Below are 25,707 nucleotides of genomic sequence, written 5' to 3'. Positions count from 1 at the left end.
ACTGCTCTACACTAACATCAGTAGCGCAGTCTCAATCAACGGGTGGGAAACAGATAGCTTTCCGATTAAATCTGGAGTCAGGCAGGGCTGTCCTCTCTCGCCTGTCCTTTTCGTGTGCTGCATAGAACCCTTTGCCGAGTCCATCAGGAAGGATCCGGGCATAAGAGGAGTGACGATCCCAGGCAGTGGAGGCACTCAGGTAAAAGCCTCCCTGTACATGGACGACGTCGCCGTCTTCTGCTCGGATCCGCTGTCGGTGCGCAGACTGATGCACATCTGCGACCAGTTCGAACTGGCCTCAGGAGCCAAGGTAAATCGTGGGAAGAGCGAGGCCATGTTCTTTGGGAACTGGGCGGACCGATCCTTTGTCCCCTTCACTGTCAGGGCTGACGGCCTGAAGGTGCTGGGGATATGGTTCGGAGGGACCGGGGCATGCGTTAGAAACTGGAAGGAGCGAGTGGCTATGGTGAAGAGGAAACTGGGCATGTGGGAGCGACGCTCCCTCTCCATTGCGGGTAAGAACCTGGTCATCAGGTGTGAGGTACTCTCGCTGTTGCTGTACGTGGCGCAGGTCTGGCCCATTCCAGACTCCTGCGCGACGGCGATCACTCGAGCCATCTTCCGCTTTATCTGGAGGTCGAAAATGGATTGTGTCCGCAGGGACGCGATGTACAAGCCTCTAGATAAAGGGGGAAAAAACGTGCCCAACATCGCCCTCATACTGATGGCCACCTTTGTGTGCGGCTGCATCAAGCGGTGCGTAGACCCTCAGTACGCAAACACCAAGTGTCACTACGTGCTGAGGTTCTACCTGTCCCCGGTGTTGCGAAGGATGGGTCTGGCCACGCTGCCGCGGAACGCTCCAAGTAGTTGGACCGTGCCGTACCACCTGTCCCTGGTGGAAAAATTGATGCAGAAAAACACCTTTGACCACAAGTCCATCAGGCAGTGGTCAGCACGTAACGTCCTAGAGGCCCTGAGGGATAAGGAGAGGGTGGACCCTGTGGGATGGTTCCCCGAGCAGACTGTCAAAGTCATTTGGCAAAATGCCTCATCGTCAGAACTTTCCAACAAGCACCAAGACGTAGCTTGGCTGGTGGTGAGAAAGGCCCTCCCCGTCAGATCCTTCCTACACGCCAGGAAGCTCACCCCCTCTGCACGTTGCCCTCGAGGTGGCTGTGGTGGGGAAGAGACCGTTGTCCACCTCCTTGTGGATTGTGCCTTTGCAAAGAAAGTCTGGAGAGAGATGCAGTGGTTGCTGTCGAGGTTCATCGCGAGCAGCTCTGTGACACAGGACTCTGTGCTCTACGGGCTGTTCCCAGGGACACACACCGAGACAAACATCAACTGCAGCTGGAGGATCATCAACTCGGTGAAAGAGGCGCTTTGGTCTGCCCGAAACTTGTTGGTCTTCCAGCACAAAGAGTTGTCCCCGACCGATTGTTGCGGACTGGCACAATCCAAAGTCCAGGACTACGTGCTGAGGGACGCACTAAAGCTTGGGGCAGCTGCCGCAAAGGCGCAATGGGGAAGGGTCGCTGTCTAAGACCTTTCTACCACAGCGCACCGAGAGACTGGGAACTGTTTAGAGCCCCTCGGGCTGTACAGATCAAAATGAAAGGCTGTAAATGATTGTAATATTGTTTGTACTGATGCACCTGGTGATACATTTTGTAAAAGTTTAACCTGGATTGTACCCTTGTAATGTTGTTTTTGAAATGGTTTTGAATGTGATTGAAGATATTTTATGAATAAAGTATATTTTTACAAAAAAAAAAAAAAAAATCTGTTCTTATCAGTTTAATATCTGATACGTCCCTTATCTGGGGACCATATATTAAATTGATTTTTGGAGCAGGGAGATGGAATAGGGGCTTGCTCCGTCCACTCCACGCATCGACCCGGTATTGCAGTATCTCTGGGAACGGTGCACCCTCCCCTTTCCAGGGGATTTTCAATGCTAAAAATAGTTTTCTTACAAACATCTGCTTTCTTTACTTCTCAACATGTACATGTTCCAAAATCCAACTTTCTTTCTTTCTCTCTCTCTCTCTCTCTCTCTCTCTCACTCACTCACTCACCCGCAGCAGCTACACACAAAAAACACGCACTCTCACCCAACACTCGCCGGCAGGGCCGGCAGCAGATTGGACGCTACGTCCAGATCCCTGATGGAAACAGTTAAGGATGCCAAGCTGCACGACGTCTTCAGCAACCCTGCAGACCGAGCGCAGCGTAGATACACCTGGTCGCGGCCAGACGGGTCCATTCGTTCCAGGATAGACTTCCTGTTTGTGTCCCGTGCATTCACAGTCAGATCCACCGAGGTCAAGCCGGTGTTCTTCTCTGACCACTGCCTCTTACTGGCGGACTGCCACTTGGAGGAAGACCTGAGGGTGGGCAGGGGGGCATGGAAGCTAAATGTGCAACTGCTGACCCCAGAGAACATTGAGGAGCTCAAGAGGGATTACAAAGGTTGGAGAACCGTGAAACCCCTCTTTGAGTCCCTGACACACTGGTGGGAAGTGATCAAGGGAAGCATCAAGAGGTTTTTCATCCGCAAAGGCACCCAGAAAGCTAGAAAGGAACAGAGGGAAATGTCCCGACTCCAGAAAAAGATGCAGAATCTGCTCCGGCTGCAGTCGATGGGGGTCGATGTCAAGGAGGAGCTCCAAGAGGTGAAGGGCCAGCAAGCCTCGCACTTTGCCTCGGAGGCCTCCAAGATCATCTTCCGTTCCAGAGTCCGCTCCGTGGAGCAGGATGAGACGTGCTCACGTTTCTTCTTCCAAAAGGTACACAGAGAGCGCTCTGTGATCAGCAGCCTGAAGGAAGAAGACGGCTCAGTAAAGTCATCACGGTCCGACATTCTGAGGATCAGCAAATCCTTTTATGCCGGATTGTATGACGTGAAGCCCACGGACAGCACGGCCTCCCAGTCCTTCCTGTCCTCTATCACGGAGGTCTTAGACCACAGCACGCGGGAGAGCCTGGACAAACCGCTAACTCCTGACGAACTGACTAAGGCCCTCGAGTCCTTCGAGAAGAATAAAACCCCCGGAAGCGACGGCTTGCCGGCGGAGTTGTATTCGGCTCTGTGGGACTTGATCGGCCCAGACCTGCTAGGGGTGTACGAGAGTATGCTCCTGGCCGGTAGTATGTCAGAATCCATGAGGAAAGGCATCATCACCCTCATCTACAAGCACAAGGGGGAAAGGGAGGAAATTAGAAATTGGCGACCCATTTCACTGTTGAATGTGGACTATAAGATTCTGTCCAAGGTCATCGCCAATCGGGTCAAATCCGCTCTGGAATTGGTGATTCACCCTGACCAGACCTGCTCTGTGCCAGGCAGGAAGATCTCTGACAGCCTGGCGCTGCTCAGGGATACGATTGCCTATGTACAGGACAGGGGTGTGGATACCTGCCTCATCAGCTTGGATCAGGAGAAGGCCTCTGACAGAATATCGCACACCTACATGGGGGATGTGCTCTCCAAAATGGGCTTTGGGGAGGGAATTCGAAATTGGATCCAACTGCTCTACACTAACATCAGTAGCGCAGTCTCAATCAATGGGTGGGAAACAGATAGCTTTCCGATTAAATCTGGAGTCAGGCAGGGCTGTCCTCTCTCGCCTGTCCTTTTCGTGTGTTGCATAGAACCCTTTGCCGAGTCCATCAGGAAGGATCCGGGCATAAGAGGAGTGACGATCCCAGGCAGTGGAGGCACTCAGGTAAAAGCCTCCCTGTACATGGACGACGTCGCCGTCTTCTGCTCGGATCCGCTGTCGGTGCGCAGACTGATGCACATCTGCGACCAGTTCGAACTGGCCTCGGGAGCCAAGGTAAATCGTGGGAAGAGCGAGGCCATGTTCTTTGGGAACTGGGCTGACCGATCCTTTGTCCCCTTCACTGTCAGGGCTGACGGCCTGAAGGTGCTGGGGATATGGTTCGGAGGGACCGGGGCATGCGTTAGAAACTGGAAGGAGCGAGTGGCTATGGTGAAGAGGAAACTGGGCATGTGGGAGCGACGCTCCCTCTCCATTGCGGGTAAGAACCTGGCCATCAGGTGTGAGGTACTCTCGCTGTTGCTGTACGTGGCGCAGGTCTGGCCCATTCCAGACTCCTGCGCGACGGCGATCACTCGAGCCATCTTCCGCTTTATCTGGAGGTCGAAAATGGATCGTGTCCGCAGGGACGCGATGTACAAGCCTCTAGATAAAGGGGGAAAAAGCGTGCCCAACATCGCCCTCATACTGATGGCCACCTTTGTGTGCGGCTGCATCAAGCGGTGCGTAGACCCTCACTACGCAAACACCAAGTGTCACTACGTGCTGAGGTTCTACCTGTTCCCGGTGTTGCGAAGGATGGGTCTGGCCACGCTGCCGCGGAACGCTCCAAGTAGTTGGACCGTGCCGTACCACCTGTCCCTGGTGGAAAAATTGATGCAGAAAAACACCTTTGACCACAAGTCCATCAGGCAGTGGTCAGCACGTAACGTCCTAGAGGCCCTGAGGGATAAGGAGAGGGTGGACCCTGTGGGATGGTTCCCCGAGCAGACTGTCAAAGTCATTTGGCAGAATGCCTCATCGCCAGAACTTTCCAACAAGCACCAAGACGTAGCTTGGCTGGTGGTGAGAAAGGCCCTCCCCGTCAGATCCTTCCTACACGCCAGGAAGCTCACCCCCTCTGCACGTTGCCCTCGAGGTGGCTGTGGTGGGGAAGAGACCGTTGTCCACCTCCTTGTGGATTGTGCCTTTGCAAAGAAAGTCTGGAGAGAGATGCAGTGGTTGCTGTCGATGTTCATCCCAAGCAGTTCTGTGACACAGGACTCTGTGCTCTACGGGCTGTTCCCAGGGACACACACCGAGACAAACATCGACTGCAGCTGGAGGATCATCAACTCGGTGAAAGAGGCGCTTTGGTCTGCCCAAAACTTGTTGGTCTTCCAGCACAAAGAGTTGTCCCCGACCGATTGTTGCGGACTGGCACAATCCAAAGTCCAGGACTACGTGCTGAGGGACGCACTAAAGCTTGGGGCAGCTGCCGCAAAGGCGCAATGGGGAAGGGTCGCTGTCTAAGACCTTTCTACCACAGCGCACCGAGAGACTGGGAACTGTTTAGAGCCCCTCGGGCTGTACAGATCAAAATGAAAGGCTGTAAATGACTGTAATATTGTTTGTACTGATGCACCTGGTGATACATTTTGTAAAAGTTTAACCTGGATTGTACCCATGTAATGTTGTTTTTGAAATGGTTTGGAATGTGATTGAAGATATTTTATGAATAAAGTATATTTTTACAAAAAAAAAATAATCTGTTCTTATCAGTTTAATATCTGATACGTCCTTTATCTGGGGACCATATATTAAATTGATTTTTGGAGCAGAGAGATGGAATAGGGGCTTGCTCCGTCCACTCCACGCATCGACCCGGTATTGCAGTATCTCTGGGAACGGTGCACCCTCCCCTTTCCAGGGGATTTTCAATGCTAAAAATAGCTTTCTTACAAACATCTGCTATCTTTACTTTTCAACATGTACATGTTCCAAAACCCAACTTTCTTTCTTTCTCTCTCTCTCTCTCTCACTCACTCACTCACCCGCAGCAGCTACACACAAAAAACATGCACGCTCACCCAACACTCACAGACAGCACTCTCATCTCACAAACACTCTAACTCACTCATATAAAAACATCTTTCACTTGCAAATACACCTCTCAAACACTCTCTCAGCTGCACCTTTCGCCTCACAACATTTTAAACCAGCTCTCTGCTGCCGCTGCCGCTGCTGCTGATACAGCAACAATCAAAACTCACACCTCAAACCTCACACACTTTACACAGCTACTCCGAAACCTCTACATCCACATTCACACAATCCTTACATTGCACAAGGAGCCCATTCCCCCCGTCGTGCCTGCACCAGTTCTCCCAATGAACATTCCACCTCGCGCCTTTCTCCTGCCTTCTCCACGTAACCCGGCACATGCTTTCTTTTCAAATAATCATCTCATTCCCTCTTCAATTGAACCTGCCTCCGCCGCGCTATCAGGCGGTGCATTCCAGACCCTGGCCACTCGCTGCTCCTGTCACTTTTGCTTCTTTTGCCAGTTACTTTAAACCTGTGCCCTCTCCTTCTCGATCCTTTCCCCGGTGCAAACAGTTTCTCCCTATCTACTCTCTCCCGACCCCTCATGATTTTCAATACCTCTATCAAGTCTCCTCTCGGACTTCTTTTCCCCAAGGAATACATTCCCAGCTTCCCCAATCTTACTTCATAACTCAACTTCCTCGCCCCTGGAACCAAACTCGTAAACCTCTTCTGCACTCTCTCCAATGCCTTCACTACCTTCCTAAAATGCAAGTCAAATTGCAATCCGTCAGAGTCGGCATGGCTTTACGAAGAGTGAATCGTGTTTGACTAATTTGCTGGAGTTCTTTGAAGATGTGACAAGCAAAGTGGATAATGGGGATCCTGTAGATGTAGCATGTCTGGACTTCCAGAAGGCATTTGATAAGGTGCCGCACAAAAGATTAATACACAAGATAAGATCACACGCAGCTAAGGGTAATATATTAGCTTGGATAGAGGATTGGCTAACCAACAGAAAGCAGAGAGTCAGGATTAATGGGTCTTTTGTGGATGGCAAGCTGTAACTAGTGGGGTGCCACAGGGTTCGGTCCTTTGGCCCCAACTATTTACTTGGATTCAGGGGTAGAAGGTACTATAGCTAACTTTGCAGATGACACCAAAATAGGTGGGAAAGTAAGTTGCAATGAAGAAATAAGAAATTTACAAATGGATTTGGACAGGTTAGGTGAATGGGGCAAAATTTGGCAGATGGAGTTTAACGTGGATAAGTGTGAGGTTATCCATTTTGGTCAGAAGAATAAAAAGGTGACTTATTATTTAAATGGAGAGAAACTTCAGAAATGCTTCAGCACAGAGGGATCTGGGTGTCCTCGCGCATGAATCGCTGTAAGCTAGTATGCAGGTACAGCAGGTAACAAGGAAGGCAAATGGAATCGCTTCTCGGCCTTTTGGCAAAGATCAAGTGTAGTCGTGAAGCAATGGCTATAACCAGTCGAGCCCCATATCATGGGGTACGTAACACCGTTCGGGTGACGGTGAAGGACAGCGAAGCTTTCTTTACTTTCCAACATGTACATGTTTCAAAACCCAATTGGATCCGACTGCTGTACACTAACAGCGCAGTCTCAATCAATGGCTGGGAATCAGATAGCTTTCCGATTAAATCTGGAGTCAGGCAGGGCTTCCCTCTCTCCCCTGTCCTGTTTGTGAGTTGCATAGAACCCTTTGCTGTGTCCATCAGGAAGGATCCGGGCATATGAGGAGTGACAATCCCAGGCAGTGGAGGCACTCAGGTCAACGCCTCCCTGTACATGGACGATGTCGCTGTCTTCTGCTCGGATCCGCTGTCGGTGCGCAGACTGATCCAGGTCTGCGACCAGTTCGATCTGGCCTCGGGAGCCAAAGTAAATCGTGGGAAGAGCGAGGCCATGTTCTTTGGGAACTGGGCTGACCGATCCTTTGTCCCCTTCACCGTCAGGGCTGTCGGCCTGAAGGTGCTGGGGATATGGTTCAGAGGGACCGAGGCATGTGTTAGAAACTTGAAAGAGCGAGTATCAATAGTGGAAAGAAAAGTGGGCATGTGGGAGCGACGCTCCCTCTCATTTGCGGGTAAGAACCTGGTCATCAGGTGTGAGGCACTCTCGCTGTTCCTGTACGTGGCGCACGTCTGGCCCATTCCAGACTCTTGCGCGATGGCGATCACCCGAGCCATCTTTAGCTTTATCTGGAGGTCGAAAATGGATCGTGTCCGCAGGAACGTGATGTACAAGCCTCTGGATAAAGGGGGAGAATACGTTCCCAACATGCCCTCAAACTGTGTGCGGCTGCATCACGCTGTGCGTAGACCCTTGGTACGCAAACACCAAGTGTAACTATGTGTTGAGGTTCTACTTGTCCTCAGTGTTGCGAAGGATGGGTCTGGCCACGCTGCCGCGGAACGCTCCAAGTAGTTGGACCGTGCCGTACCACCCGTCCCTGGTGGAAAAATGTATGCAGAGAAACACCTTTGACCACAAGTCCATCAGGCAGTGGTCGGCACATATCGTCTTAGAGGCCCTGCGGGAAAAAGAAAGGGAGAATCCTGTCGGATGGTTCCCCAGCAGACTGTGAAAGTCATTTGGCAAAATGCCTCATCGCCAGAACTTTCCAACAAGCACCAAGACGTAGCTTGGCTGGTGGTGAGAAACGCCCTCCCGGTCAGATCCTTCCTACACGCCAGGAGTCTCACCCCCTCTGCATGTTGCCCTCGAGGTGGCTGTGTTGGGCACGAGACCGTTGTTCACCTCCTTATGGATTGTGCCTTTGCAAAGAAGGTCTGGAGAGAGATGCAGTGGTTTCTGTCGAGGTTCATCCCGATCAGTTCTGTGACACAGGACTCTGTGCTCTGCTGGCTGTTCCCAGGGACACACACCGAGAGGAACATCAACTGCAGCTGGAGGATCATCAACTCGGTGAAAGAGGCGCTTTGGTCTGCCCGAAACTTGTTGGTCTTCCAGCGCAAAGAGTTGTCCCCGACTGAGTGTTGCAGACTGGCACATTCCAAAGTCCAGGACTACGTGCTGAGGGACGCACTAAAGCTTGGGGCAGCCGCCGCAAAGGCACAATGGGGAAGGGTCGCTGTCTAAGACCTTTTGTGCTACAGCGCACCGAGAGACTGGGAACTGTTTAGAGCCCCTCGGGCTGTACAGCTCAAAATGAAAGGCTGTAAATGATTGTAATATTGTTTGTACTGATGCACCTGGTGATACATTTTGTAAAAGTTTAACCTGGATTGTACCCTTGTAATGGTGTTTTTGAAATGGTTTGGAATGTGATTGAAGATATTTTATGAATAAAGTATATTTTTGCAAAAAAAATCTCTCTCCAGACCTTCTTTGCAAAGGCACAATCCACAAGGATGTGAACAACGATCTTGTCCCCACCACAGCCACCTCGAGGGCAACATGCAGAGGGGGTGAGACTCCAGGCGTGTTGCGGATTCCCTCCCCAAATCCCATTTTGGAGAGCACATCCACCATGTTTGTCCAGACTCTCCCATGTACTGTTATCAAAGCCCTTTGTAATGGTGGACAGGAAGGACTGGGACTCCGTACTGTCTGTGGGCATCACATCATACAATCCGACATAAAAGGATTTGCTGATCCTCAAAATGTCGGACTGCGATGACTTTACTGAGCTGTCTTCTCCCTTCAGGCTGCTGATCACAGAGCTCTCTCTGTGTACCTTTTGGAAGAAGAAACGTGAGCACGTCTCATCCTGCTCCACGGAGCGGACTCTGGACCGGAAGATCATCTAGAGAGGCCTCCGAGGCAAAGAGCGAGGCTTGCTGGCTCTTCACCTCTTGGAGTTCCTCCTTGATATCGACCCCCATCGACTGCAGCCGGAGCAGGTTTTTCTGGATAAAAGCAAAAAACTGCGGACGCTGGATATCCAAAACTAAAACAAAAAGACCGGAAAAACTCAGCAGTTCTGGCAGCATCTGCGGAGAGGGACACAGTTAACGTTTCAAGTCCGAATGACCCTTCAACAGAGAAGTTCTGTTGACGGGTCATTCGGACTCGAAACATTAACTGTGTCCCTCTCCGCAGATGCTGTCAGACCTGCTGTGTTTTTCCAGGTATTTTTGTTTTTGTTCAGGTTTTTCTGGAGACGGGAAACGTTCCCCCAGCCTCTCCCTCTCTCTCTTGCCTTCTGAATACCTTTGAGGGTGAAAACCTCTTCATGTTACTAACAAAAACACATGAACATATGAATTAGCAACAGGAGTCGGCCTCTCAGCCTTTCAAGCCCACTTCGCCACTCAATAAGCTCCCGGCTGATCTGATCGTAACCTCATTTCCACATTACCCCCTACCCTCGATAACCTTTCATCCACTTACTTCTCAATAATTAAAAATATGCAACGATTCTGCTTCCATCGCCTGTTGAGGAAGAGAATTCCAAAGTTTCACGACTCTCTGAGAGAAAAGAATTTCCCCTCACCTCTGTCTTAAACAGTGGCCCCAAATACAAGATTCTCCCACAAGAGGAAACATCCTCTCCACATCCACCCTCTCAAGGCCCCTCAGCTTCTTGTATGTTTTAATCAGGTCGCCCCTTACTCTTCTGAACTACAGCAGATACAGGCCTAGCCTGTCCAATCCTTCCTCATAAGGCAATCCGCCCAATCCAGGTACTAGCTGGGTAAACCGTATCTGAATGGCTTCCAACGCATTGACATTCTTCCTCAAATAAGGAGACCAATAGTGTACACAGTGCTCCAGATGGGGTCACACCAATGCCCTGAATAACTGAAGCATCAGCTCTCTACTTTTCTATTCAACAGTGAGGCCCGAGTGCGCAGGCGCAACTGTTGCTGACGCCTTTCCAGTCAGCGGAAGGAGTTACAGTATTTTCAGTGGTAGCAATAGAATCAACATCAGTGCTGCCTCTATTAAATAGCTCAAGGAACGCTGCTTATGGAAAACAAAGAAAAGATTGCTTTCTATTATTCTGCCTGATTGCGTTGGTTTATTTTAGATTTTACTTTTCTGATTGTGCAATTTAATTCACGGTAATTAATGTTCAGTTCAGGGATCTGTCACCTGCAACATTAAATGACATTTGATTTTGTGTTATTGGCCTGAGTTTGCTTCATTTGTTCTGCAGGTGCAGCGTAGGCCAATGTTTAATGATGCACCGAAATATCGCGAGAGTGCGCGTTGACGTTGGGACGCTCGGCTGATGTCAACATGTGTCATTTCAGGCTCGAGTGAATGGGACACGCGCCCGCCCGCCAAGCGAAAAATTCTGCCCATTGAGTTCAGTCTTTAGCCTCATTTGGGCAGTGAAAGAAGTTGTTTTGGACAATGGAGCCCCAAATACTGGAAAACCGTTCAAACAAAAGCACCATTCACTTGCAAATACACTCTCTCTCTCTCTCTCTCTCCCTCACTCCACTGCAGCTTTTACCTCACAACATTTTAAACCAGTTCTCTGCTGCCGCTGCTGATACCGCTCTTAAAAGTACAGCAAGCTCCCAGCTCAAAGCTCATAGACTTTACACAGCTGCTGACAAGCGTCTAAATTCACGATCACACAATTGTTACGGTGCATAAGCAGGCCAATCGGCCCATCGTGTCTGTACTGGCTCTCTGAATGAGCATCTCAATACCGAGTGTCATTCTCCTACCTTCTCCCAGTAACCCTACAGATTGTTTCTTTTCAACTAATTATCTAATTTCCTCTTGAATGCTTTGATTGAACCACACTCTCAGTCAGTGCGTTCTGGACCCTAGCCACTCTGTGTGAAAAAGCTTTCTCTCAAATCGTTTTTGCTTCTTCTGCCAGTTGCTTTAAATCAGAGCCCCTCGGGCTGTCCAGCTCACAATGCATTGAATGCATTGAATGCTAATTGTATTATAATTGTATTGAAGCACCTCAGAGAGCAACTTGATGGATGTTGATAACTCCAACCCCATTGTCTGATTGTCTGTAATGACCAGATTGAAATGATTGTAATATTCATTGATCGTATTGATGCACCTGGTGATCCATGTGTAAAAGTTGAATCTGACTGTACTTTTTGTGATGGTGAATTTGAAATATTTTGGAATGTTCTTCCAGATATTTTATGAATAAAGTATATTTTTCACAAAAAACGTTTCGGTTCTTCAAAAGAATCCCACCTCAGCAGCACCCCTCCCCTAGCCATGAGGTGGAACCTGGTGGGGGATGGGGGCAACAGCTAAAGCGAGACAAGACCTGTTGGAGTGGATGGCTCCCTTACATGTGCAAATCAGGACCCAGACGCTTCATGTGGGGCCGACAGTAAACTATTAAAAAAAGCTTTACTGCCGGACATTCGGAAAACAATCTCAAAATTACAGAAGCTGCAACATGACACAGCTCAGCCCAATTGAGGCCGTGCAATACAATGAGACAAATTATCAACTTTTGCCGTCACACCATTATTTCCTTCACAATCACTTGAGATTCCATTTTTACAATGTTTATCCGTCCTTCTCCAAGGTTATTTTCTACAACATTTTAGGAATTTTTCAACCTCAACCTGCATTTGAATGCAAGGCAAACTTGGGAACAAAATCACTTGTGAGCACAGAACAATATCTGCCAGGTTGCACCAATTTCCTCTCACTTTACTTTTAATCATCTCCCCATCATTTCATGAAGCCCCTGTGCGACAGGCAAGGTGAGTGGGAAGGGGCAGCAGAAAAGAACAACCGTGCAGATTGAGCAACTTGCAGAAAGGAAAAGGCTTGTTCTAGGAAAGTGAAAATTATCTGCGCTGTAAATACATCTTGCACAACATTTTGAACTTGATCTTCAAACTAGCATGCTTACCTGAGTGTCTTTGCTGCTCAATTCTCCCAGATCTCAGCTTTCCTCTTTTCAATTGAATTTGTCTTGGTCTCTTGTGCTTAGCACAGTTTTCAGGTTCCTCCTGGCAATGCACTGGGCTGGTCAATTCTTGTGAGTGCTCCGTGATAGATCAACACTCGGTATTTCTGTCCTCAGCAGTGGCTGCTCACCTTTGATTGTTTCAATCAAGGCTTGTATCAGTAACATCCATGCGGAAATTAAAATGCCGCTACTCTCTTCGCTCACTGCTCCTAGTCTGGTCTTTTCCTCACACTGAATTTGAATAAACATTCCAGGCTGCTGAATCGATCAGATATCAGGGACAGAGAGAAGCCCAACACCTTGACTCCTCCCCTCAGCCCAGTAAACAACAGTCACTGTACTTGATTTGCTGTTGATCTCTAAGCTTGTGAAAAAGTACATTTTGTTTCATAAAATGTGTAAAGCTACATTCCAGAACAGTTCAAATTTAACACATCAGTTTCATTCCATACAGGGTGCCTCACTACACTTAGAGTTACAGGTTACATTACAGCATTCATTTCATGTTAAACATACAGCCCGAGGGGTTTTACACAGCTTCCAGCAAGACTTGGCTTGGCCGGTGGTGAGAAAGGCTCTTCCAGTCTTTTTTCATTCATTTACACAGGACGTGGGTATCACTGGCTAGACCAGCATTTATTGCCCATTCCTAATTGCCCTTGAGAAGGTGGTGCTGAGCTGCCTTCTTGAACCGCTGCAGTCCATGTGCTGTGGATACACCCACATTGTGTTAGGGAGCGCTTCCAGGATTTGGATCCAGCGACAGTGAAGGAACGGTGACATATTTCCAAGCCAGGATGGTGAGTGGATTGGAGGGGAATCTGTAGGTGGGGGTGTTCCCATGTGTCCGTTGTCCTTGTCCTTCAGATGGTAGTGGTCGTGGGTTTGCAAGGTGCTGCCTAAGAAACTTTGGGGAGTTCCTGCTGTGCATCTAGCAGAAGGTACAGACTGGTGCCGCTGTGCGTTGGTGGTGTTGGGAGTGAATGTTTGTGGATGGGGTGCCAATTAAGCGGTCTGCTTTGTCCTGGATGGTGTCAAACTTCTGGAGTGTTGTTGGAGCGGCACTCACCCAGGCAATTGGAGCGTATTCCATCACACTCCTGACTTATGCCTTGTAGGTAGTGGACAGACTTTGGGGAGTCAGAAGGTGAGTTACTCGGCGCAGGATTTCTGGCCTCTGACCTGCTCTTGCAGCCACAGTATTGAGATGGTAGTCCAGTTCATTTTCTGGTCAATGGTAACCCCCAGCACATTGATAGTGGGTGATTCAGCGATGGCAATGCCATTGAATGTCAAGGGGTGATGGTTAGATTCTCTCTTGTTGGAGGTGGTAATTTCTTGGCACTTATGTGGCGTAAATGTTACTAGCCACTTGTCAGCCCAAGCCTGGATATTGTCCAGGTCTTGCTGCATTTGGACATGGGCTGCTTCAGTAACTGAGGAGACACGAACGGTCCTGAACATTGTGAAATCATCAGCGAACGTCCCCGCTTCTGACCTTTTGATGGACGGAAGGTCATTGATGAAGCAGCTGAAGATGGTTGAGCTGAGGATACTACCCTGAGGAACTCCTGCACTGTTGTCCTGGAACTGAGATGATTGACCTCCAACAACCACAACCATCTTCCCTAGTGCTGGGTATGACTCCAACCAGCGGAGAGCTTCCCCCCATTTCCCATCGTCTCCAGATTTGATCGGGCTCCTTGATTCCACACTCGGTCAAATGCTGTCTTGATATCAAGGTCAGTCACTCTCACGTCACCTCAGGAGTTCAGCTTTTTTGTCCATGCTCGAACCAAGGCTGTAATGAGGCCAGGAGCTGAGTGACCCTGGCCAAACCCAAACCTGTCAGTGAGCAGGTTATTGCTAAGCAATGGCCGCTTGATTGCGCAGTTGATGACCCCCTTCCATGACTTTACTGATGAACGAGAGTAGAGTGATGGGGCGGTAACTGGCTGGGTTGCGTTTGCCCTGATTTGTCTGTACAAGACATACCTGGGCAATTTTCCACATTGACGGGTAGATGCCAGTGTGGTAGCTGTACTAGAACAGCTTGGCTAGGGGCACGGCATGTTCCGGAGCACAAGTTTCAGTACCATTACCGCAATATTGTCAGGGCCCATAGCCTTTGCAGTATCCAGTGTCTTCAGCCATTTCTTGATATCAAGTGGAGTGAATCGCTTTGGCTGAAAACTGGCATCTGTGATGCTGAGGACCTCAGAAGGAGGTCGAGATGGATCATCCACTCGGCATTTCTGGCTGAAGATTATTGCAAGTGCTTCAGCCTTATCTTTTACACTGATGTGCTCCGCTCCACACTTGGTCAAATGCTGTCTTGATATCAAGGTCAGTCACTTGACTCTGTCTGTCATTTGCTGCTTATGCTGTTTGGCTCGCAAGTCGTCCTGTGATGTAGCTTCACCAGGTTGACACCTCATTTTTAGGTATGCCTGGAGCTGCTCCTGACATGCCCCCCTGCACTCTTCAATGAACCTGGGTTGAACCCCTGGCTTGATGGTAATGGCAGAGCAGGGAACTTGCCGGTTTATGAGGTTAGAGATTGTTTCGGGTACAATTCTACTGCTGCTGATGGCCCACAGAGCCTCATGGATGCAGTCTTGAGTTGCTAGGTCTGTTTGAAATCCATCCCATTTAGCACAGTGGTAGTGCTACACAACACAATAGAGGGTATCCTCAATGTGAAGATGGGACTTTGTCTCAACAAGGACCGTGTGGTGCTCACTCCTACTGATACTGTCATGGACAGATGCTTCTGCAGCAGGTAGGTTGGTGAGGATGAGGTCAAGTATGCTTTCCCCTCTTGTTGGTTCCCTCACCACCTGCCACAGACCCAGTCTAGCAGCTATGTCCTTTAGGACTCGGCCAGCTCGGTCAGTAGTGGTGCTACCGAGCCACTCTTGGCGAAATGGACATTGCCGTCTCCTACCCAGAGTACATTCTGCACCCTTGCCACCCTCAGTGCTTCTTCCAAGTGGTGCTGAACATTGGTGAACACTGATTCTTCAGCTGAGAGGGGTGGTAGGTGCTAATCAGCAGGAGGTTTCCTTGTCCATGTTTGACCTGATGCCATAAGACTTCAGAGTCCAGAGTCAATGTTGAGAACTCCCAGACCAACTCCATCCTGACTGTATACCACTGTGCTACTGCCTCTACTGGGTATAATCCTGCCAGTGGGACAGGACATAACCAGGGATGGTGATGCTGGTGTCTGGGACATTACCTGTAAGCTATGATTCAGAGTATGACCATGTCAGATTGTTGCTTGACTCGTCTGTGAGGCAGCTATCCCAATCTTGGCACCAGCCCCCGCAGGTTACTAAGGGGAACTTTGCCAGGTCGACAGCGCTGAGATTGCCATTGTCATTTCCGGTGTCTAGGTCCATGCCGGGTGGTCAGTCCCGCTTCATTCTGTTTTGACATTTTAGCGGTTTGATACAATGAGTGTCTTGCTGGGCCATTTCAGAGGGTATTTAAGAGTCACATTGCTGTGGATCTGGCGTGACATGTAGGCCAGAGCACTAAGGAGAGCGGGTTTCATTCCCTGAAGGACATTAGTGAACCAGGTGGGTTTTTACAACAATCAACAATGGTTTCATGGTCATCATTAGAATTATAATTCCAGATTTTTATTGAATTCAAATTCCACCATTTACCGTGATGGGATTTGATCCCGGCTCCCCAGAGCACTATGCTGAGTCGCTGGATAACTAGTCCAGTGACAATACCGCTTTGTCACAACCTCCCCCAAGTCACATCCTTCCCAAACGCCTGCATTCTCACCCCCTCTGCACGTTGCCCTCGAGGTGGCTGTGGTGGGGAAGAGACCGTTGTTCACCTCCTTGTGGATTGTGCCTTTGCAAAGAAGGTCTGGAGAGAGATGCAGTGGTTTCTGTCGAGGTTCATGCCGAGCAGTTCTGTGACACAGGACTCTGTGCTCTACGGGCTGTTCCCAGGGACACACACTGAGACAAACATCAACTGCAGCTGGAGGATCATCAACTCGGTGAAGGATGCTCTTTGGCCTGAAACCTATTGGTCTTCCAGTGCAAAGAGTTGTCCCCGACGGATTGTTGCAGACTGGCACATTCCAAGGTCTAGGAATATGTGCTGAGGGACGCACTAAAGCTCAGGGCAGGGGCTGCAAAGGACTCGTTCATGTCACAGTTGCTGGAGCAACATTCTCAGAAGCTGTGTGAAGATTTATGGAGTGTGCGCAGTGCATGGTCATCATCATCTCCCTGCAATTGAGTGACTATTAGGGCCTCCCCTGCGTCTCCATGACAGAAGCATTCTCACATTCTGCCATAAGCCAGATGGAAGCCAAACGTTCACAAATGTGATGTGAGGGACTATGGTGTCTCCTCACTGCATGTCATCATCATCCTCCACAAATCTAGCAACTATGAGGGCCTCCCGAGCGTGCCTGCCTCGTCTAGCCTGTGCGAGGTCCTCATCCCCGTCATCGCCGCCTCCGAGGACCTCCTCAGCCTCATCCCCTTCGGCGTCCTCCTCATCGGAGGAGGTCTGCAGCTCCTCCAGCTCCTCCTCAGCCAGCTCGTCTCCCTGTTGGAGCGCCAGGTTGTAAAGGGCACAGCAAACGATGACCCTCAGCCACCAGTCACCTCAACGGCAAGGCTGCACTTGCCCCCCACTCCCCCTCACCCACAAAAGTCGCCTCCGAGGCAGGGCAGCACACACCCCCGACCCCCCCTGTGCCCCTGAAGCCTGGAAAGCAACAGGCAACCCCAGTGAGCTGTTCACTCACCTCCAGTTTACCCAAAGTGCAGCCGCCAAGTGCACGTCACCTCTGTGCTGTTGTGAAACACGTCAGCGTGCTTTCCCGCTGACGTGGACGGATGATCCAGCGGGGGTGCAAGAGCCTGGCGGGATGGCCTGATAATGATATGCTGGTGTATTACAATGAGGTTCCCGATGACCGATGGTGGGAAACGCGGCCTGTCGTTGGCGGGCTGAGCGGACAATCACAACCTGCCTTCCCACCATCGTGAAACCGATCGCGCCACCTATCATGCCCACCACCAGCGGGCACGGAAAATTCAGGGACAAATGCGGGTTAATTAAGAAGAGCCAGCATGGATTTCTTAAGGGAAAATGGCGTTTCCCTAACTTGCTGAAATTTTCTGAAGAGGTAACAGAGAGGGTTGGTGAAGGTGATGCTGTTGATGTGGTGTACATGGACTTCCAAAAGGCATTTGATACAGTGCCACACAGACTTGTGAGAAAAGTTATATCTCATGGAATAAAACAGACAGTAGCAATGTGGATAGAAAATTGACTGAGTGACAAGAAACAGAGAGTAATAGTTAATGGATGATTTTAGGGCTGGAGGCGGGTTTGTAGTGGAGTTCCCCAGGGGTCAGTATTGCACCCTTGCTTTTCCTGATATATATGAATGGTTTAGACCTTAGAGTAGAGGAAAATTTTTCAAAATTTGCAGACGATACAAAACTTGGAAGCAACTGTGAACCGTGAAGAGGGCAGTGGAGAACTTGAAAAGGACACAGACTAGTTGGTCGAATGGGCGGATATGTGGCAGATGAAGTTCAGTGTGGAGAAATATGAGCTGATGCATTTTGGTAGGAAGAACATAGAGAGACAGCACAAAATAAAGGGGGCGTCGACACAGATGGACCTGGGTGTGTATTTGCATAAGTCATTAAAGGTGGCAGGACAAGTTGAGAGAGCAGTTAACACAGCGTTCAGTATCCTAGGCTTTATTAATAGGGGCTTGTATAAGACACGAGTTAGACCACAGCTGGAGTACTGCGTACAGTTCTGGGCACCACATTTTAGGGAGGATGTGAAGGCATTGGAGAGAGTGCCGAAGAGGGATGTGGAAGATCAGTTACGGAGTAAGATTGGAGACGTTGAGACTGTTTTCCTGAGAGAAAAGAAGGCTGAGAAGAGAGTTGATAGAGGTATTGAAAGTCATGAGAGGTCTGGAGAGAGTAGATAGGGAGAAATTGTCCCCACTTGTGAAATGATCGAAAATGAGGGGATACAGATTTAAAGCAACGGGTAAAAGAAGCAGAAGTGACATAAGAGAAACCGATTTCACACCGTGAGTGGCTAGGGTCCGGAATGCACTGACTGAGAGTGTGGTTCAATCAAAGCATTCAAGAGGGAATTAGATAATTAGTTGAAAAGAAACAATCTGTAGGGTTATTGGGTGAGGGCAGGAGAATGGCACTGGGTATTGAGATGCTCATTCAGAGAGCCAGTACAGACACGATGGGCCGATTGGCCTGCTTATGCACCGTAACCATTGTGTGATCGTGAATTTAGACGCTTGTCAGCAGCTGTGTAAAGTCTATGAGCTTTGAGCTGGGAGCTTGCTGTACTTTTAAGAGCGGTATCAGCAGCGGCAGCAGAGAACTGGTTTAAAATGTTGTGAGGTAAAAGCTGCAGTGGAGTGAGAGAGAGAGAGAGAGAGTGGTGGAGAGGTGTATTTGCAAGTGAATGGTGCTTTTGTATGAACGGTTTTCCAGGATTTGGGGCTCCATTGTCCAAAACAACTTCTTTCACTGCCCAAAATAGGTTAAAGACTGAACTCAATGGGCAGAATTTTTGGCTTGGTGGGCGGGCGCGTGTCCGATTCGCTCGAGCCTGAAATGAAACATGTTGACATCAGCCGAGCGTCCCAACGTCAACGCGCACTCTCGCGATATTTCGGTGCATCATTAAACATTGGCCTACGCTGCACCTGCAGAACAAATGAAGCAAACTCAGGCCAATAACACAAAATCAAATGTCATTTAATGTTGCAGGTGACAGATTCCTGAACTGAACATTAACCGGTGTTGTTTGTCACACCATTAAAAAACTCAAAGCAAAATGGGGGAACAAAACATCACCCGTGACAAGACCATCTTGTGCTTAAGGTGCTTTAAATTTACATTTGTGGGTGCTATGTCTAGGTGCTGCCCCCTCGCTGGCACTGGCATTGGAGGCAGCCTGCTGACTCTGCTGCCTTGTTGGCCTGGGTGACCTTGGCGGTCGTCCTCTGGCCAGTGGAGCCTGTGCTGTCCCCACCTGGGAGGGAGCGGCCAGTGCCATGGCTGCCATCTCCCCAGTCGCCGCAGCCTCATCAGATGCCACGGTCACTGGCAGAGGGGCAGAGGGGCTGCTGCCATCATCCGTAGAGCCCTGAGAGGAGCCCGCAGAGACAACAGGCAGCTCGTGCGCCAACGTGAGGTCACTCAGGACCTCCCTGCTCACCATTGATGGACGGGCACCTAGCTGGTATACTGGGTACCCCATCCATCTCACACACGGACACTGACCACCTGAGGTCATTGCCGGTGTGAGCGCTTGCAGGTCCGAGTGTATCCCCAGGGACCCCTGATCCTGTCCCTGGGGCAGCCTCTCCCTGACAGTCGCCACTCTCTCCTTGGCTGAGGCAGTGCGCTCAGTGGTCATGCTCCGCATGGACTCCTCCATAACGGAGACCATGGCGCACATACCCTCATAGATCTCCGCTAGATCCTCCCGCACACCCCGCTGGACGTCCAGCATCTGCTTCCTAATGGACGACTCCAGAGGCTCATCATCAGCCTTCGACTGAGCATCGTCCTGGTCTCCAGCAGTCCTCCGACTGCCAGCACCCTGGGCACTCTCTGCCTCTGCCTGCACCTCAAACGAGTGTGAAGTTCCCTCACCAATGTGCACTGAGATACTGGACGGCCATTTAATGCTGGTATCTGCGCTGGTGCCTGCTTGACAGAGCGGGTGTGAGGCAGGCGCGTGGGGAACATGGTGATCTTCCGGGGTCAGGGGTGGCCCTTCAGGGTCCTGAGTGCGAGCGCCTGCTGCTGAACCCAAAAGGGAGAAGATGAACATGTTGTTAGTGAAAGTCATCAGACTCTCACTGTACATGCCAGGCACCCTGGTGAGACAACGGAGATCTGCTTCATGGTGCCCTCGTCTTTTGATTGTCAATGGGGACTCCAGGTTCGAGGCGCACATCAATGAAGAGGCTACACTAGAATGGTTGCACAAGCTGAAGTTCTCACCTCAGTGCGCTGCACTCTGACCTTCGTCTGATACCCCAACCTCACCATGGCTGGTTGACCGAGGTACTTGCTGCCCCTCGAGTTCCAAGGCCTTCTGCTTATAGTGAGTGAGGATGAGGAGGTGTGGGGTTCCCCGCCAGTCTGTGACCTCTCAATATTGTTATGGGATGTCTTCTCCTGAAAGTATAGAGGAGCAGTGAGTCCACTCTCTACCTGCAGCGCCATTGCAGCCAGTCCAACCCCAGCTGAGGACCATCTCGCAGGGCACATCCGATTCGTGGCACTCGACCCGCAAGGCACTCAGTCCATGCAGCCAGGGCTCACCCCCTTGGCGAACTTCGGCATCATTGGCAGCTGCCACTGACTGTAACACCCCTGAGGTCCATGGGGGATGGCCAGCCCCTAACTGTTCTCCACACTGACCCATGCCAACATGCTACTCATGGGCACTCATCCTTCCTAAGAATGGGTTTGGGTGCATGCCCAGTGCTCTTATTACCATTGCCACTCATTCCTTCCAGTTTCTAACACATGCCCCGGACCCTCCGAACCATATCCCCAGCACCTTCAGGCCGTCAGCCCTGACGGTGAAGGGGACAAAGGATCGGTCAGCCCAGTTCCCAAAGAACATGGCCTCGCTCTTCCCACGATTTACCTTGGCTGCCGAGGCTAGTTCAAACTGGTCGCAGATGTGGATCAGTCTGCGCACCGACAGTGGATCCGAGCAGAAGACGGCGACATCGTCCATGTACAGGGAGGCTTTGACCTGAGTGCCTCCACTGCCTGGGATCGTCACTCCTCTTATGCCCGGATCCTTCCTGATGGACTCAGCAAAGGGTTCTATGCAACACACAAACAGGACAGGCGAGAGAGGACAGCCCTGCCTGACTCCAGATTTAATGGGAAAGCTATCTGTTTCCCACCCATTGATTGAGACTGCGCTACTGATGTTAGTGTAGAGCAGTTGGATCCAGTTGCGAATTTCGTCCCCAAACCCCATTTTGGAGAGCACATCCACCATGTAGGTGTGCGATATTCTGTCAAAGGCCTTCTCCTGATCCAAGCTGATGAGGCAGGTATCCACACCCCTGTCCTGTACATAGGCAATCGTATCCCTGAGCAGCGCCAGGCTGTCAAAGATCTTCCTGCCCGGCACAGTGCAGGTCTGGTCAGGGTGGATCACCAATTCCAGAGCGGATTTGACCCGATTGACGATGACCTTGGACAGAAGCTTATAGTCCACATTCAACAGTGAAATGGGTCACCAATTTCTAATTTCCTCCCTTTCCCCCTTGTGCTTGTAGATGAGGGTGATGATGCCTTTCCTCATGGATTCTGACATACTGCCGGCCAGGAGCATACTCTCGTACACCCCTAGCAGGTCTGGGCCGATCAAGTCCCACAGAGCCGAATACAACTCCGCCAGCAAGCCGTCGCTTCCAGGAGTTTTACTCTTCTCGAAGGACTCAAGGGCCTTAGTCCCTGGAACAGAAGATGATCTTGGAGGCCTCCGAGGCAAAGAGCGAGGCTTGCTGGCTCTTCACCTCTTGGAGTTCCTCCTTGACATCGACCCCCATCGACTGCAGCCAGAGCAGATTCTGCATGTTTTTCTGGAGTCGGGACATTTCCCTCTGTTCCTTTCTAGCTTTCTGGGTGCCTTTGAGGATGAAAAACCTCTTGATGCTTCCCTTGATCACTTTGGAGAGAGAAACTGAGTGAACTTTTCAGGTGAATGACCTTTCATCACAACCTGAAACGTTAACTCTGTTACTCCACACAGAGGCTGAAAACCTGCTGTGTATTTCCATCATTTTCTGTGTGTATTATCACAGAGATATTCTGTTTCTGCTCATTACTGAATATTCCAAACACTTTACTCCATGAAGCACTTTTGAAGTGTTGAAATGTGTTTTGCTGTTGTAAGTGTGGCAGTTATTTTGTACCCAGCAAGGACCCATATACAACAGCGGGATAATGACAAATAACCTCTTTTAACTGATGTTGGTTGAAGAATAAATGTTCAGCAGGAAACCAGGGAGAATTCCCCAGCTTGAATCGTACCTGGGATCTTTTTCAGCTACTTGTTAAAGCCTTGATTTCCGATCTCCTCCAACAGGACTGTCAGCTTGGATTAAGTGCACAAATCTCTGGAGTGAGATTTGAACCCACAACCTTCTGCTTGAGAGGCTACAGAGTCAGCAAGTGAAGCACAGGAGTAAATGGAGCTGGATCGTGAGTTTGGAGCTATACTGATGTAAGTGAAGATACTTTTAGTCAGCTGAATGGAGTGTCTCTTTAAATCTCTGCGTAGCTCTTTTCACAGACATTCTGTAAACAGCTTTTGGCTGGGTGGGTGGGGGAGGGGGGGAAGCTGTGTTGTTTTTTACAACTGTCCCTAACCTGTTTGACCAGAATTTTCTATTTTAAATTCAGACTTTAGCGACATGTCCTCTTTGTTTTCAGTTGTCTCACTGCCCCCCTCACATCAGTGTCTTAGCTTTTCACATTGACATTTTTTTTGCTGATGTCTTGAAATTCTTTAATGTTTCTTTCCATTCCCTGGTGTAAATATCATCTCAGTCGTCTGCACACAAGTTTACAGCACAGAAACAGGCCGGGACAATTCCGGTTCGACTGTCATCTGGAAATTGGGCCCAAATAGCGTTTGAAAGTGCACTGGTATGGTTATGCTTCGAGTTACCGTTAATTAAATTGCACAATCAGAAAGGAAAAATCTAAGATCAACCAACGCAATCAGGCAGAATAATAGAAAGCAATCTTTTCTTTGTTTTCCATAAGCAGCGTTCCTTGAGCTATTTAATAGAGGCAGCACTGATGTTGATTCTATTGCTACCACTGAAAATACTGTAACTCCTTCCGCTGACTGGAAAGGCGTCAGCAACAGTTGCGCCTGCGCACTCGGGCCTCACTGTTGAATAGAAAAGTAGAGAGCTGATGCTTCAGTTATTCAGGGCATTGGTGTGACCCCATCTGGAGCACTGTGTACACTATTGGTCTCCTTATTTGAGGAAGAATGTCAATGCGTTGGAAGCCATTCAGATACGGTTTACCCAACTAGTACCTGGATTGGGCGGATTGCCTTATGAGGAAGGATTGGACAGGCTAGGCCTGTATCTGCTGTAGTTCAGAAGAGTAAGAGGCGACCTGATTAAAACATACAAGAAGCTGAGGGGCCTTGAGAGGGTGGATGTGGAGAGGATGTTTCCTCTTGTGGGAGAATCTTGTATTTGGGGCCACTGTTTAAGACAGAGGTGAGGGGAAATTCTTTTCTCTCAGAGGGTCGTGAGACTTTGGAATTCTCTTCCTCAACAGGCGATGGAAGCAGAATCGTTGAATATTTTTAATTATTGAGAAGTAAGTGGGTGAAAGGTTATCGAGGGTAGGGGGTAATGTGGAAATGAGATTACAATCAGATCAGCCGGGAGCTTATTGAGTGGCAAAGTGGGCTTGAAGGGCTGAGAGGCCGACTCCTGTTGCTAATTCATATGTTCATGTGTTTTTGTTAGTAACATGAAGAGGTTTTCACCCTCAAAGGTATTCAGAAGGCAAGAGAGAGAGGGAGAGGCTGGGGGAACGTTTCCTGTCTCCAGAAAAACCTGCTCCAGCTGCAGTCGATGGGGGTCGATGTCAAGGAGGAGCTCCAAGAGGTGAAGGGCCAGCAAGCCTCGCTCTTTGCCTCGGAGGCCTCCAAGATCATCTTCCGGTCCAGAGTCCGCTCCGTGGAGCAGGATGAGACGTGCTCACGTTTCTTCTTCCAAAAGGTACACAGAGAGAGCTCTGTGATCAGCAGCCTGAAGGAAGAAGACGGCTCAGTAAAGTCATCGCAGTCCGACATTTTGAGGATCAGCAAATCCTTTTATGTCGGATTGTATGACGTGAAGCCCACAGACAGTACGGAGTCCCAGTCCTTCCTGTCCTCCATTACAAAGGGCTTTGATGACAGTACATGGGAGAGTCTGGACAAACATGGTGGATGTGCTCTCAAAATGAGATTTGGGGAGGGATTCCGCAACACGGCAGGAGTCTCACCCCCTCTGCACGTTCCCCTTGAGGTGGCTGTGGTGGGGACAAGACCGTTGTTCACCTCCTTGTGGTTGTGCCTTTGCAAAGAAGGTCTGGACGTCGGTGATAGACGCTCTTTGGTCTGCCTGAAACTTGTTGGACTTCCAGCGCAAAGAGTTGTCCCCGACCGAGTGTTGCAGACTGGCACGTTCCAAGGTCCAGGACTACGTGCTGAGGGACGCACTAAAGCTTGGGGCAGCCACCGCAAAGGCGCAATGGGGAAGGGTCGCTGTCTAAGACCTTTCTGCCACAGTGCACCCAGGGACTGGGAAATGTTGAGAGCCCCTCGGGCTGTACAGCTCCAAATGAATGTCTGCAGTGAATACTAATTATATTGAAGCACCTCAGAGAGCAACATGATGTATGTTGATAACTCCAATACTTTTGTCTGATTGTCTGCATTGACCATATTGAAATGATTGTAATATTCATTGATTGTATCGATGCACCTTGTGATCAATGTGTAAAAGTTGAATCTGATTGTAGTTTTGTGATGGTGATTTTGAAATGTTTTGGAATGTTCCTCCAGATATTTTATGAATAAAGTATATTTTTCAAAAAAAAATCTGTTCTTATCAGTTTAATATCCGATACGTCCTTTATCTGGGGACCAAATATTAAATTTATTTTTGGAGCAGGGAGATGGAACAGGATCTTTCTCCGTCCATTCCACACATCGACCTGGTATTGCAGCGTCTTCAGGAATGGTGCAGTTTTGCCCTCTACAGGGTGAAAGGGAAACTGAAAAGAAGAAAAAGTCATTCAGAGCATTGTCCTGCTTTCCATCATTGATCTGGTTGAACTGAACTTGTGCTGAGTGGCAGGACAGGCTCATTGGTGCCAGACTGAGTGATGCCCCCTTTACCTTTAATTTCTCCTTTAACTCCTCTCAATTCCTCCAAATAAAAGGTGTGGCCATGGGTACCCGCATGGGCCCCCGCTATGCCTGTCTCTTTATGGGGTATGTGGAACATTCCTTGTTCCAGTCCTACTCCGGCCCCCTCCCACAACTCTTTCTCCGGTACATCGATGATTACTTCGGTGCTGCTTCATGCTCTCGTCGGGAACTGGAA

The 25,707-nt window shown here is 49.6% G+C and overlaps 3 pseudogenes; all 3 read left to right on the top strand.

Annotated features, from left to right (window-relative positions):
• Positions 1–1,758: 1,758 nt before the first annotated feature.
• Positions 1,759–1,938, top strand: LOC144669029 (U2 spliceosomal RNA; annotated as a pseudogene).
• Positions 1,939–5,290: 3,352 nt separating this feature from the next.
• Positions 5,291–5,466, top strand: LOC144669148 (U2 spliceosomal RNA; annotated as a pseudogene).
• Positions 5,467–25,181: 19,715 nt separating this feature from the next.
• Positions 25,182–25,352, top strand: LOC144669209 (U2 spliceosomal RNA; annotated as a pseudogene).
• The last annotated feature ends 355 nt before the right edge of the window (positions 25,353–25,707 follow it).

This window comes from Cetorhinus maximus, chromosome 28, assembly GCF_964194155.1.
Source record: "Cetorhinus maximus chromosome 28, sCetMax3.hap1.1, whole genome shotgun sequence".
NCBI lineage: Eukaryota > Metazoa > Chordata > Chondrichthyes > Lamniformes > Cetorhinidae > Cetorhinus > Cetorhinus maximus.
The sequence above is the reverse complement of the archived record's forward strand: the minus strand, read 5'-3'. Positions and strand labels throughout refer to the sequence as shown.